Source organism: Poromitra crassiceps (genome assembly GCF_964638095.1).
Source record: "Poromitra crassiceps genome assembly, contig: HAP1_SCAFFOLD_336, whole genome shotgun sequence".
Taxonomy (NCBI): domain Eukaryota; kingdom Metazoa; phylum Chordata; class Actinopteri; order Beryciformes; family Melamphaidae; genus Poromitra; species Poromitra crassiceps.
This window is the reverse complement of record NW_028152068.1, coordinates 43,894-58,524: the sequence shown is the minus strand read 5'-3', so window position 1 is coordinate 58,524 and position 14,631 is coordinate 43,894.

The following is a 14,631-nucleotide window of genomic DNA, read 5'->3' as shown; positions in this document are numbered from 1 at the left end:
AACCTCATTTTCGTAACCCTAACCCTAGATGTGGGTATGGCAATTTGCAATGGTTCGGCAACGAAACTCCTGAGCGAAAAGGGCCCCATACGTTTTCTGCTCCCTTTTGGACCAGGAATCCAACTGCGCCATGCGCGGGCCTCTCCGGGCACCGTAAAAAACCTCATTTTCGTAACCCTAACCCTAGGTGCTAGTCGGGGTTAGACAATTGCTCGGCAACAAAACTCCTGAGCGAAAAGGGCCCCATACGTTTTCTGCTCCCTTTTGGACCAGGAATCCAACTGCGCCATGCGCGGGCCTCTCCGGGCACCGTAAAAAACCTCATTTTCGTAACCCTAACCCTAGATGTGGGTATGGCAATTTGCAATGGTTCGGCAACGAAACTCCTGAGCGAAAAGGGCCCCATACGTTTTCTGCTCCCTTTTGGACCAGGAATCCAACTGCGCCATGCGCGGGCCTCTCCGGGCACCTTAAAAAAACTCATTTTCGTAACCCTACCCCTAGGTGCTAGTCGGGGTTAGACAATTGCTCGGCAACGAAACTCCTGAGCGAAAAGGGCCCCATACGTTTTCTGCTCCCTTTTGGACCAGGAATCCAACTGCGCCATGCGCGGGCCTCTGTGGGCACCGTAAAAAACCTCATTTTCGTAACCCTAACCCTAGATGTGGGTATGGCAATTTGCAATGGTTCGGCAACGAAACTCCTGAGCGAAAAGGGCCCCATACGTTTTCTGCTCCCTTTTGGACCAGGAATCCAACTGCGCCATGCGCGGGCCTCTCCGGGCACCGTAAAAAACCTCATTTTCGTAACCCTAACCCTAGGTGCTAGTCGGGGTTAGACAATTGCTCGGCAACGAAACTCCTGAGCGAAAAGGGCCCCATACGTTTTCTGCTCCCTTTTGGACCAGGAATCCAACTGCGCCATGCGCGGGCCTCTCCGGGCATCGTAAAAAACCTAATTTTCGTAACCCTAACCCTAGATGTGGGTATGGCAATTTGCAATGGTTCGGCAACGAAACTCCTGAGCGAAAAGGGCTAGGGTAGGGTTAGGGTTAGGGTTAGAGGGTTAGGGTTAGGGTTAGGGTTAGGGTTAGGGTTAGGGTTAGGGTTAGGGTTAGGGTTAGGGTTAGGGTTAGGGTTAGGGTTAGTGGGTTAGGGTTAGGGTTAGGGTTAGGGTTAGGGTTAGGGTTAGGGTTAGGGTTAGTGTTAGGGTTAGGGTTAGGGTTAGGGTTAGGGTTAGGGTTAGGGTTAGGGTTAGGGTTAGGGTTAGGGTTAGGGTTAGGGTTAGGGTTAGGGTTAGGGTTAGGGTTAGGGTTAGGGTTAGGGGAAAAGGGGGGTGGTACCCCGACACAGGTCAGGGCACAGTTGCGCTCGCTTCTTGTTGGCAACCGAATGTCCCAAAAATCAGTTCCCTGTCCCCTGTTGAAGTCCCTTTCAGCAGAAATTGTCTGTTGGTTGATCAGATTATTGTAACTCTACCTCGAAAACTGGGGCTCCAGTTTAGAGTCATGACAGGTGACTGTGAGGTCTGTCAACAGTCCCCTATCGTATCAAACTAGCCTTTAGATGGCTCTGAAGTCTCTTGATACAACACCCCTGTAAGTATGTATATTCAAGTTGTGTTTAATGATACTCCAGTTAGGTTAAGGTATATCACCTCACTTGTCTGAAGAGTCCATAAGTGCACCCTCCCGAAATCCCTCGTATATCCCCCAGTTACAGGCCGGGTACACCTTTCATATTGGTAGAGTTATGTTTGTTCGACCGTTGAGTGACAACCAGTTCTTCATACATGGACCAGTCTTGTGTGAGTCTACCAAAACTGGTTTGTTTGACCAATGCCTTGGACTTGGCCTTGTGACCTCGTGTTACAGGTCCTGACTCCAACATGGTCTTGCTTTGGTCTCAAGTCAATCTGTGGTGTGCCAACCATCACAGCACGATTGACCAATGGCATGTCTGCCATTTCTTCTTGTGGTTGCACTACGACGGGGCTTTCTGCTGCCGTCTGTGTCTCACATTCTTCTGCTAGTACAGTACCGGGGTCATCCTCACCCGTCTGTATCTTACATTCTCGCACAGTACCGGGGTCCTCCTCACCCGCCTGTATCTTACATTCTCCTGTTAATGCAGTACCGGGGTCTTCCTCACCCGCCTGCGACTCACATTCTTCTGGTAGCACAGTACCGGGGTCCTCCTCACCCGTCTGTGTCTTACACTCTTGTGGGGGCACAGTGACGTGGCTGTCCTTTGACGTTTGTGTCCCCTCTGAATTGGTTGTGTCACTCTCATACTTGGTCTGAAACAAGGCCTCTACCTTATGTCTTGTGTATTCCATCACTGCTCTGGGGGATCCCTAAGTGCATTCCAGTGCAGGGTCCCTCGTATACTCTCTAGGGTCAAGTTAGGGTATACTGGTCCTATTCTTAGGTTTAGATCAAAACTTAGAGTCCATGTGGGATATTATGTGTTGTATATACGACCGCCTTATAGTTTTTAAGAATTGTATTTAATCGAGTGGACGTATGTCCACTACATCCTGGCTAGTTTTGGGCATGTAATAATATTTGACAGCGTTCAGTCACGGCCTTACTTGGGGGAAACGTGCTTACAGCAATCCTTGCTTGGGGGAGACCTGTACAGTAGTCGCTGGCCCTGCAAGGGGGAGACGTGCCAGTACAGTTATTCACGGGCCCTTTATGGGGCTAAACGTGCCTGTACCGCCGTCTCAGGCCTTGCTTGGGGGAGACATGCTTGCACCACAGTCCCGGCCTTGCTTGGGGGAAACATGCTGGTAAAGCAGTAACTGCCTTGCTTGGGGGCTCTGTTCGCTTGGCTATATTCTTGGCTGGTCTGTGAGACAGATCAATCAGTGGCCTGTGGCCTAATCTGTTTAATTGATCTAGTGGATCTAGGGTATATCTGTACACTACAGTACGTGTTGGACGTGTACCTGGTCTGACCAGGCACACTCTGCCATGCTAGCTTTTGTTTAAGCTAGTTAGCTTTGTATTTAAAGCTAATTGCTACAACTTGCTGTAAAATCCGCTTTTCAAAGCGCGCAAGTGTAGTTCCTGTTCTGCTTCTTATCTTAAGTGAGTTTAAAAGACTAACTGAGTGCTATATAGCCTGTCAATTCGTGTTTAAATTAGTCCGTTAATTTTAGACTCTCTCAGTGTCTCAAATTCACTTTTTTCAGAGAAGTATTGGCCTGCTGCGCCAACTGCTTCTAATATCAACTTTGCACCGAATTTAAGTATAATTTATGGCCTGCTCCCCCTCCTAGACGAGTAGAGGAGACTAACTAACTGCTTTATATTACACCAAATGGTGTTTAAATTAGTCCGTTATCTCAGACTAAGCAAAGCCAATGTTGTTCACCAGCCACCTGAGCAGCGCTTCTCGCTGCTAATATTAGCTTCTTGAACAACGTTTTCCGCTGCTATACTGCTTTAATATATAACAATGTCAACACTAACATAACGTTTCGGTTATATTTAACCTTCTTCAGATGTCTACAGGGTTGACAAATCTCTAAACTTGAGCTAAGAGTGTCTCTCTATTGAGTTTTCAGAAAGATCGCAGCAGCCGTGTGCTCTGTTCAGAGTCTTGGAACACACTGACGAGTGGAAAGCAGCATCCACTGGGCGTGGCTTCGGGCAAGCCTCGACATGTCACTCAAAGTGACCCTTTGTAAGGTAGATCTGTTCTCCCTACTGTTGTAGTGACAATAAAAATTATTTTTATGATTGAAAAATATTCCTAAACACTATCATGGCCTGTCCTGGTTTTTATAAGTGTATTAACTTGTACACAGATAGTGTCACCTCAGTGAATCTGGTGTACATGTGCAATGTGGCACCCCAAGGTGACCATCGCAGGGTGAATATGTTCACCCCACTACTACTGTAGTGACAAAAAAAATATTTTTATGATTGAAAAATACTCCTAAACACTATCCTAGCCTGTCTTGGCTTTTTTTAGGTGTATTGACTGTACACAGATAGTGTCACCTCCATGAATTGAGTGTCCATGTGCAATGTGGCACCTCCAAAATGCAATGTGTCGCATTGGAAATCCATTAGGCTATGTAGTTTTTTCCTTTTAAAATACTTTTCTTATGGCCTCTTCATGGCTTTATGATCTCTTGGGTTTTATAAATATTACTATTGTACCTTGATCATTATTTTAGTAAGAGGTTTGTATGTATATAAGTATGTTTATTGCATAATACCCACAAAGCCTAAATGCCATCCAGGGTTGCATGGCACCCTTCTGTATCCTGTCCAACGATCCAATCCACCTCCCCATGACATATTATTGTTTAATAAAAATTAAACCTTATATTATACCAGCTATTGTGTCCCAGGTGTAATTAAAAGTGGTCCCTCTAGAGCTGCTTCTACTCTTTTTAGTATTATAGCAGGTCAGGCTTCAATTCGGGCCTTCTGCTATTGTTTGCTCTAATTAGCCTACCGAAGCAGGTTATCATTGTTTTTTCAACAATTAATAACATATCTTCTTTCTAATGACCCCCCCAGGGTTTACTCACACCTGATTTTGGTGTTTAAGTGACCTGAGGTCTTCCCTTTGGTCATCTGGTGTTCAATGCTAGATTAAGCATTTTTAAGGGGGTAATTTATATTTACCTTTTTGAACTGTAATTGTGTTTCTCATCATGTCTCTGTCTGTTCCCACAGGGTCTGTCTCCCACCATTCAACCTCCACCAGGCAACACCGTCCCAGGTAAGTATTAGTTTATAAATTAGGATTAGGTCATACCCTGCAGTGGTTAGGTTGTGTATGGAGGGTAGGTTGGGGTTAGCTCTACCCTCTCTCTTGTGGGTTTTTGTTCAGGTAAGTATTTAACCTCCTGGTTAAGTTGAGGTTATGTATGAAGTGGTTAGGTTCAGGAGAGGGATCAGAATCCCTGTAGGATTGGAACGGTTAGGGTGTGTAGAATAGGTGGGTTGGGTTTAACCCTGTGTGCTCTGTCCTGGGTTTAAACTCAGAGATCAGAGTCTTAGGGTTGCCATACCGGGCATGTTTTTCTTTAGTAAGACTAGGCCTGCAATTTCGGTCCTAGGGGATAGAAGATGGCGAGAGGGTTAGGTTGAGACATGATGAGTAAGTGTGGGGTCAAAGGTCACTTGGCAAGTATCCTGGGTTGTGGCTGGTCAAAACTGTTGGGCAACATAGGTCTTAGATCGGGGACAAATAAAATGGTTGTTACAGGAATGAAAAGTTTGAATCCTATATACAAAAAGTGAAAGGAGCTGGGTTTTAAAAGGAGGGGAGGTGTTGGTGGCTGAGGGATCCACTTGGTTGTGTCATCCCTCATATTGCCATCAGTCAGTTGGTACAGTGATGAAGTCAATGGTTTAAAGAGTCCTGTGGTCAAAAGTATGATCCTTTTAGGTTTATATAACCAAGTCTTGTGGTCCCTACTATGATCCACTAAGTCTTGTGGTCACTGTGTGATCCATGTTATTTAGGTTTTGTATTCGAGGTGAGTATATTACAGTGGTTGCCAGTTTCGGCCTTCAAATCCAGTAATGTGGTTACTTAGTGGTGTGGTTTAAACATCCACTGACAAGTTAAATGTGTAGTTGTTCTCAATATCCTATGGATAGCCCAATGTAGGTTTCTAATACTTGATGTGATTCACAGTTTGTGTTTCATGTGTTTTTTGAGAAATGATCCACTGTTCTGTCAGTATTTTCAACTAGAACAATTGTCTGGGGAAACAAGAAGCAGGGCACTGACCATTCGGCCACCAATAGGCACTGGCTAGTTTAGGGGAAAAGGGGGGTGGTACCCCGACACAGGTCAGGGCACAGTTGCGCTCGCTTCTTGTTGGCAACCGAATGTCCCAAAAATCAGTTCCCTGTCCCCTGTTGAAGTCCCTTTCAGCAGAAATTGTCTGTTGGTTGATCAGATTATTGTAACTCTACCTCGAAAACTGGGGCTCCAGTTTAGAGTCATGACAGGTGACTGTGAGGTCTGTCAACAGTCCCCTATCGTATCAAACTAGCCTTTAGATGGCTCTGAAGTCTCTTGATACAACACCCCTGTAAGTATGTATATTCAAGTTGTGTTTAATGATACTCCAGTTAGGTTAAGGTATATCACCTCACTTGTCTGAAGAGTCCATAAGTGCACCCTCCCGAAATCCCTCGTATATCCCCCAGTTACAGGCCGGGTACACCTTTCATATTGGTAGAGTTATGTTTGTTCGACCGTTGAGTGACAACCAGTTCTTCATACATGGACCAGTCTTGTGTGAGTCTACCAAAACTGGTTTGTTTGACCAATGCCTTGGACTTGGCCTTGTGACCTCGTGTTACAGGTCCTGACTCCAACATGGTCTTGCTTTGGTCTCAAGTCAATCTGTGGTGTGCCAACCATCACAGCACGATTGACCAATGGCATGTCTGCCATTTCTTCTTGTGGTTGCACTACGACGGGGCTTTCTGCTGCCGTCTGTGTCTCACATTCTTCTGCTAGTACAGTACCGGGGTCATCCTCACCCGTCTGTATCTTACATTCTCGCACAGTACCGGGGTCCTCCTCACCCGCCTGTATCTTACATTCTCCTGTTAATGCAGTACCGGGGTCTTCCTCACCCGCCTGCGACTCACATTCTTCTGGTAGCACAGTACCGGGGTCCTCCTCACCCGTCTGTGTCTTACACTCTTGTGGGGGCACAGTGACGTGGCTGTCCTTTGACGTTTGTGTCCCCTCTGAATTGGTTGTGTCACTCTCATACTTGGTCTGAAACAAGGCCTCTACCTTATGTCTTGTGTATTCCATCACTGCTCTGGGGGATCCCTAAGTGCATTCCAGTGCAGGGTCCCTCGTATACTCTCTAGGGTCAAGTTAGGGTATACTGGTCCTATTCTTAGGTTTAGATCAAAACTTAGAGTCCATGTGGGATATTATGTGTTGTATATACGACCGCCTTATAGTTTTTAAGAATTGTATTTAATCGAGTGGACGTATGTCCACTACATCCTGGCTAGTTTTGGGCATGTAATAATATTTGACAGCGTTCAGTCACGGCCTTACTTGGGGGAAACGTGCTTACAGCAATCCTTGCTTGGGGGAGACCTGTACAGTAGTCGCTGGCCCTGCAAGGGGGAGACGTGCCAGTACAGTTATTCACGGGCCCTTTATGGGGCTAAACGTGCCTGTACCGCCGTCTCAGGCCTTGCTTGGGGGAGACATGCTTGCACCACAGTCCCGGCCTTGCTTGGGGGAAACATGCTGGTAAAGCAGTAACTGCCTTGCTTGGGGGCTCTGTTCGCTTGGCTATATTCTTGGCTGGTCTGTGAGACAGATCAATCAGTGGCCTGTGGCCTAATCTGTTTAATTGATCTAGTGGATCTAGGGTATATCTGTACACTACAGTACGTGTTGGACGTGTACCTGGTCTGACCAGGCACACTCTGCCATGCTAGCTTTTGTTTAAGCTAGTTAGCTTTGTATTTAAAGCTAATTGCTACAACTTGCTGTAAAATCCGCTTTTCAAAGCGCGCAAGTGTAGTTCCTGTTCTGCTTCTTATCTTAAGTGAGTTTAAAAGACTAACTGAGTGCTATATAGCCTGTCAATTCGTGTTTAAATTAGTCCGTTAATTTTAGACTCTCTCAGTGTCTCAAATTCACTTTTTTCAGAGAAGTATTGGCCTGCTGCGCCAACTGCTTCTAATATCAACTTTGCACCGAATTTAAGTATAATTTATGGCCTGCTCCCCCTCCTAGACGAGTAGAGGAGACTAACTAACTGCTTTATATTACACCAAATGGTGTTTAAATTAGTCCGTTATCTCAGACTAAGCAAAGCCAATGTTGTTCACCAGCCACCTGAGCAGCGCTTCTCGCTGCTAATATTAGCTTCTTGAACAACGTTTTCCGCTGCTATACTGCTTTAATATATAACAATGTCAACACTAACATAACGTTTCGGTTATATTTAACCTTCTTCAGATGTCTACAGGGTTGACAAATCTCTAAACTTGAGCTAAGAGTGTCTCTCTATTGAGTTTTCAGAAAGATCGCAGCAGCCGTGTGCTCTGTTCAGAGTCTTGGAACACACTGACGAGTGGAAAGCAGCATCCACTGGGCGTGGCTTCGGGCAAGCCTCGACATGTCACTCAAAGTGACCCTTTGTAAGGTAGATCTGTTCTCCCTACTGTTGTAGTGACAATAAAAATTATTTTTATGATTGAAAAATATTCCTAAACACTATCATGGCCTGTCCTGGTTTTTATAAGTGTATTAACTTGTACACAGATAGTGTCACCTCAGTGAATCTGGTGTACATGTGCAATGTGGCACCCCAAGGTGACCATCGCAGGGTGAATATGTTCACCCCACTACTACTGTAGTGACAAAAAAAATATTTTTATGATTGAAAAATACTCCTAAACACTATCCTAGCCTGTCTTGGCTTTTTTTAGGTGTATTGACTGTACACAGATAGTGTCACCTCCATGAATTGAGTGTCCATGTGCAATGTGGCACCTCCAAAATGCAATGTGTCGCATTGGAAATCCATTAGGCTATGTAGTTTTTTCCTTTTAAAATACTTTTCTTATGGCCTCTTCATGGCTTTATGATCTCTTGGGTTTTATAAATATTACTATTGTACCTTGATCATTATTTTAGTAAGAGGTTTGTATGTATATAAGTATGTTTATTGCATAATACCCACAAAGCCTAAATGCCATCCAGGGTTGCATGGCACCCTTCTGTATCCTGTCCAACGATCCAATCCACCTCCCCATGACATATTATTGTTTAATAAAAATTAAACCTTATATTATACCAGCTATTGTGTCCCAGGTGTAATTAAAAGTGGTCCCTCTAGAGCTGCTTCTACTCTTTTTAGTATTATAGCAGGTCAGGCTTCAATTCGGGCCTTCTGCTATTGTTTGCTCTAATTAGCCTACCGAAGCAGGTTATCATTGTTTTTTCAACAATTAATAACATATCTTCTTTCTAATGACCCCCCCAGGGTTTACTCACACCTGATTTTGGTGTTTAAGTGACCTGAGGTCTTCCCTTTGGTCATCTGGTGTTCAATGCTAGATTAAGCATTTTTAAGGGGGTAATTTATATTTACCTTTTTGAACTGTAATTGTGTTTCTCATCATGTCTCTGTCTGTTCCCACAGGGTCTGTCTCCCACCATTCAACCTCCACCAGGCAACACCGTCCCAGGTAAGTATTAGTTTATAAATTAGGATTAGGTCATACCCTGCAGTGGTTAGGTTGTGTATGGAGGGTAGGTTGGGGTTAGCTCTACCCTCTCTCTTGTGGGTTTTTGTTCAGGTAAGTATTTAACCTCCTGGTTAAGTTGAGGTTATGTATGAAGTGGTTAGGTTCAGGAGAGGGATCAGAATCCCTGTAGGATTGGAACGGTTAGGGTGTGTAGAATAGGTGGGTTGGGTTTAACCCTGTGTGCTCTGTCCTGGGTTTAAACTCAGAGATCAGAGTCTTAGGGTTGCCATACCGGGCATGTTTTTCTTTAGTAAGACTAGGCCTGCAATTTCGGTCCTAGGGGATAGAAGATGGCGAGAGGGTTAGGTTGAGACATGATGAGTAAGTGTGGGGTCAAAGGTCACTTGGCAAGTATCCTGGGTTGTGGCTGGTCAAAACTGTTGGGCAACATAGGTCTTAGATCGGGGACAAATAAAATGGTTGTTACAGGAATGAAAAGTTTGAATCCTATATACAAAAAGTGAAAGGAGCTGGGTTTTAAAAGGAGGGGAGGTGTTGGTGGCTGAGGGATCCACTTGGTTGTGTCATCCCTCATATTGCCATCAGTCAGTTGGTACAGTGATGAAGTCAATGGTTTAAAGAGTCCTGTGGTCAAAAGTATGATCCTTTTAGGTTTATATAACCAAGTCTTGTGGTCCCTACTATGATCCACTAAGTCTTGTGGTCACTGTGTGATCCATGTTATTTAGGTTTTGTATTCGAGGTGAGTATATTACAGTGGTTGCCAGTTTCGGCCTTCAAATCCAGTAATGTGGTTACTTAGTGGTGTGGTTTAAACATCCACTGACAAGTTAAATGTGTAGTTGTTCTCAATATCCTATGGATAGCCCAATGTAGGTTTCTAATACTTGATGTGATTCACAGTTTGTGTTTCATGTGTTTTTTGAGAAATGATCCACTGTTCTGTCAGTATTTTCAACTAGAACAATTGTCTGGGGAAACAAGAAGCAGGGCACTGACCATTCGGCCACCAATAGGCACTGGCTAGTTTAGGGGAAAAGGGGGGTGGTACCCCGACACAGGTCAGGGCACAGTTGCGCTCGCTTCTTGTTGGCAACCGAATGTCCCAAAAATCAGTTCCCTGTCCCCTGTTGAAGTCCCTTTCAGCAGAAATTGTCTGTTGGTTGATCAGATTATTGTAACTCTACCTCGAAAACTGGGGCTCCAGTTTAGAGTCATGACAGGTGACTGTGAGGTCTGTCAACAGTCCCCTATCGTATCAAACTAGCCTTTAGATGGCTCTGAAGTCTCTTGATACAACACCCCTGTAAGTATGTATATTCAAGTTGTGTTTAATGATACTCCAGTTAGGTTAAGGTATATCACCTCACTTGTCTGAAGAGTCCATAAGTGCACCCTCCCGAAATCCCTCGTATATCCCCCAGTTACAGGCCGGGTACACCTTTCATATTGGTAGAGTTATGTTTGTTCGACCGTTGAGTGACAACCAGTTCTTCATACATGGACCAGTCTTGTGTGAGTCTACCAAAACTGGTTTGTTTGACCAATGCCTTGGACTTGGCCTTGTGACCTCGTGTTACAGGTCCTGACTCCAACATGGTCTTGCTTTGGTCTCAAGTCAATCTGTGGTGTGCCAACCATCACAGCACGATTGACCAATGGCATGTCTGCCATTTCTTCTTGTGGTTGCACTACGACGGGGCTTTCTGCTGCCGTCTGTGTCTCACATTCTTCTGCTAGTACAGTACCGGGGTCATCCTCACCCGTCTGTATCTTACATTCTCGCACAGTACCGGGGTCCTCCTCACCCGCCTGTATCTTACATTCTCCTGTTAATGCAGTACCGGGGTCTTCCTCACCCGCCTGCGACTCACATTCTTCTGGTAGCACAGTACCGGGGTCCTCCTCACCCGTCTGTGTCTTACACTCTTGTGGGGGCACAGTGACGTGGCTGTCCTTTGACGTTTGTGTCCCCTCTGAATTGGTTGTGTCACTCTCATACTTGGTCTGAAACAAGGCCTCTACCTTATGTCTTGTGTATTCCATCACTGCTCTGGGGGATCCCTAAGTGCATTCCAGTGCAGGGTCCCTCGTATACTCTCTAGGGTCAAGTTAGGGTATACTGGTCCTATTCTTAGGTTTAGATCAAAACTTAGAGTCCATGTGGGATATTATGTGTTGTATATACGACCGCCTTATAGTTTTTAAGAATTGTATTTAATCGAGTGGACGTATGTCCACTACATCCTGGCTAGTTTTGGGCATGTAATAATATTTGACAGCGTTCAGTCACGGCCTTACTTGGGGGAAACGTGCTTACAGCAATCCTTGCTTGGGGGAGACCTGTACAGTAGTCGCTGGCCCTGCAAGGGGGAGACGTGCCAGTACAGTTATTCACGGGCCCTTTATGGGGCTAAACGTGCCTGTACCGCCGTCTCAGGCCTTGCTTGGGGGAGACATGCTTGCACCACAGTCCCGGCCTTGCTTGGGGGAAACATGCTGGTAAAGCAGTAACTGCCTTGCTTGGGGGCTCTGTTCGCTTGGCTATATTCTTGGCTGGTCTGTGAGACAGATCAATCAGTGGCCTGTGGCCTAATCTGTTTAATTGATCTAGTGGATCTAGGGTATATCTGTACACTACAGTACGTGTTGGACGTGTACCTGGTCTGACCAGGCACACTCTGCCATGCTAGCTTTTGTTTAAGCTAGTTAGCTTTGTATTTAAAGCTAATTGCTACAACTTGCTGTAAAATCCGCTTTTCAAAGCGCGCAAGTGTAGTTCCTGTTCTGCTTCTTATCTTAAGTGAGTTTAAAAGACTAACTGAGTGCTATATAGCCTGTCAATTCGTGTTTAAATTAGTCCGTTAATTTTAGACTCTCTCAGTGTCTCAAATTCACTTTTTTCAGAGAAGTATTGGCCTGCTGCGCCAACTGCTTCTAATATCAACTTTGCACCGAATTTAAGTATAATTTATGGCCTGCTCCCCCTCCTAGACGAGTAGAGGAGACTAACTAACTGCTTTATATTACACCAAATGGTGTTTAAATTAGTCCGTTATCTCAGACTAAGCAAAGCCAATGTTGTTCACCAGCCACCTGAGCAGCGCTTCTCGCTGCTAATATTAGCTTCTTGAACAACGTTTTCCGCTGCTATACTGCTTTAATATATAACAATGTCAACACTAACATAACGTTTCGGTTATATTTAACCTTCTTCAGATGTCTACAGGGTTGACAAATCTCTAAACTTGAGCTAAGAGTGTCTCTCTATTGAGTTTTCAGAAAGATCGCAGCAGCCGTGTGCTCTGTTCAGAGTCTTGGAACACACTGACGAGTGGAAAGCAGCATCCACTGGGCGTGGCTTCGGGCAAGCCTCGACATGTCACTCAAAGTGACCCTTTGTAAGGTAGATCTGTTCTCCCTACTGTTGTAGTGACAATAAAAATTATTTTTATGATTGAAAAATATTCCTAAACACTATCATGGCCTGTCCTGGTTTTTATAAGTGTATTAACTTGTACACAGATAGTGTCACCTCAGTGAATCTGGTGTACATGTGCAATGTGGCACCCCAAGGTGACCATCGCAGGGTGAATATGTTCACCCCACTACTACTGTAGTGACAAAAAAAATATTTTTATGATTGAAAAATACTCCTAAACACTATCCTAGCCTGTCTTGGCTTTTTTTAGGTGTATTGACTGTACACAGATAGTGTCACCTCCATGAATTGAGTGTCCATGTGCAATGTGGCACCTCCAAAATGCAATGTGTCGCATTGGAAATCCATTAGGCTATGTAGTTTTTTCCTTTTAAAATACTTTTCTTATGGCCTCTTCATGGCTTTATGATCTCTTGGGTTTTATAAATATTACTATTGTACCTTGATCATTATTTTAGTAAGAGGTTTGTATGTATATAAGTATGTTTATTGCATAATACCCACAAAGCCTAAATGCCATCCAGGGTTGCATGGCACCCTTCTGTATCCTGTCCAACGATCCAATCCACCTCCCCATGACATATTATTGTTTAATAAAAATTAAACCTTATATTATACCAGCTATTGTGTCCCAGGTGTAATTAAAAGTGGTCCCTCTAGAGCTGCTTCTACTCTTTTTAGTATTATAGCAGGTCAGGCTTCAATTCGGGCCTTCTGCTATTGTTTGCTCTAATTAGCCTACCGAAGCAGGTTATCATTGTTTTTTCAACAATTAATAACATATCTTCTTTCTAATGACCCCCCCAGGGTTTACTCACACCTGATTTTGGTGTTTAAGTGACCTGAGGTCTTCCCTTTGGTCATCTGGTGTTCAATGCTAGATTAAGCATTTTTAAGGGGGTAATTTATATTTACCTTTTTGAACTGTAATTGTGTTTCTCATCATGTCTCTGTCTGTTCCCACAGGGTCTGTCTCCCACCATTCAACCTCCACCAGGCAACACCGTCCCAGGTAAGTATTAGTTTATAAATTAGGATTAGGTCATACCCTGCAGTGGTTAGGTTGTGTATGGAGGGTAGGTTGGGGTTAGCTCTACCCTCTCTCTTGTGGGTTTTTGTTCAGGTAAGTATTTAACCTCCTGGTTAAGTTGAGGTTATGTATGAAGTGGTTAGGTTCAGGAGAGGGATCAGAATCCCTGTAGGATTGGAACGGTTAGGGTGTGTAGAATAGGTGGGTTGGGTTTAACCCTGTGTGCTCTGTCCTGGGTTTAAACTCAGAGATCAGAGTCTTAGGGTTGCCATACCGGGCATGTTTTTCTTTAGTAAGACTAGGCCTGCAATTTCGGTCCTAGGGGATAGAAGATGGCGAGAGGGTTAGGTTGAGACATGATGAGTAAGTGTGGGGTCAAAGGTCACTTGGCAAGTATCCTGGGTTGTGGCTGGTCAAAACTGTTGGGCAACATAGGTCTTAGATCGGGGACAAATAAAATGGTTGTTACAGGAATGAAAAGTTTGAATCCTATATACAAAAAGTGAAAGGAGCTGGGTTTTAAAAGGAGGGGAGGTGTTGGTGGCTGAGGGATCCACTTGGTTGTGTCATCCCTCATATTGCCATCAGTCAGTTGGTACAGTGATGAAGTCAATGGTTTAAAGAGTCCTGTGGTCAAAAGTATGATCCTTTTAGGTTTATATAACCAAGTCTTGTGGTCCCTACTATGATCCACTAAGTCTTGTGGTCACTGTGTGATCCATGTTATTTAGGTTTTGTATTCGAGGTGAGTATATTACAGTGGTTGCCAGTTTCGGCCTTCAAATCCAGTAATGTGGTTACTTAGTGGTGTGGTTTAAACATCCACTGACAAGTTAAATGTGTAGTTGTTCTCAATATCCTATGGATAGCCCAATGTAGGTTTCTAATACTTGATGTGATTCACAGTTTGTGTTTCAT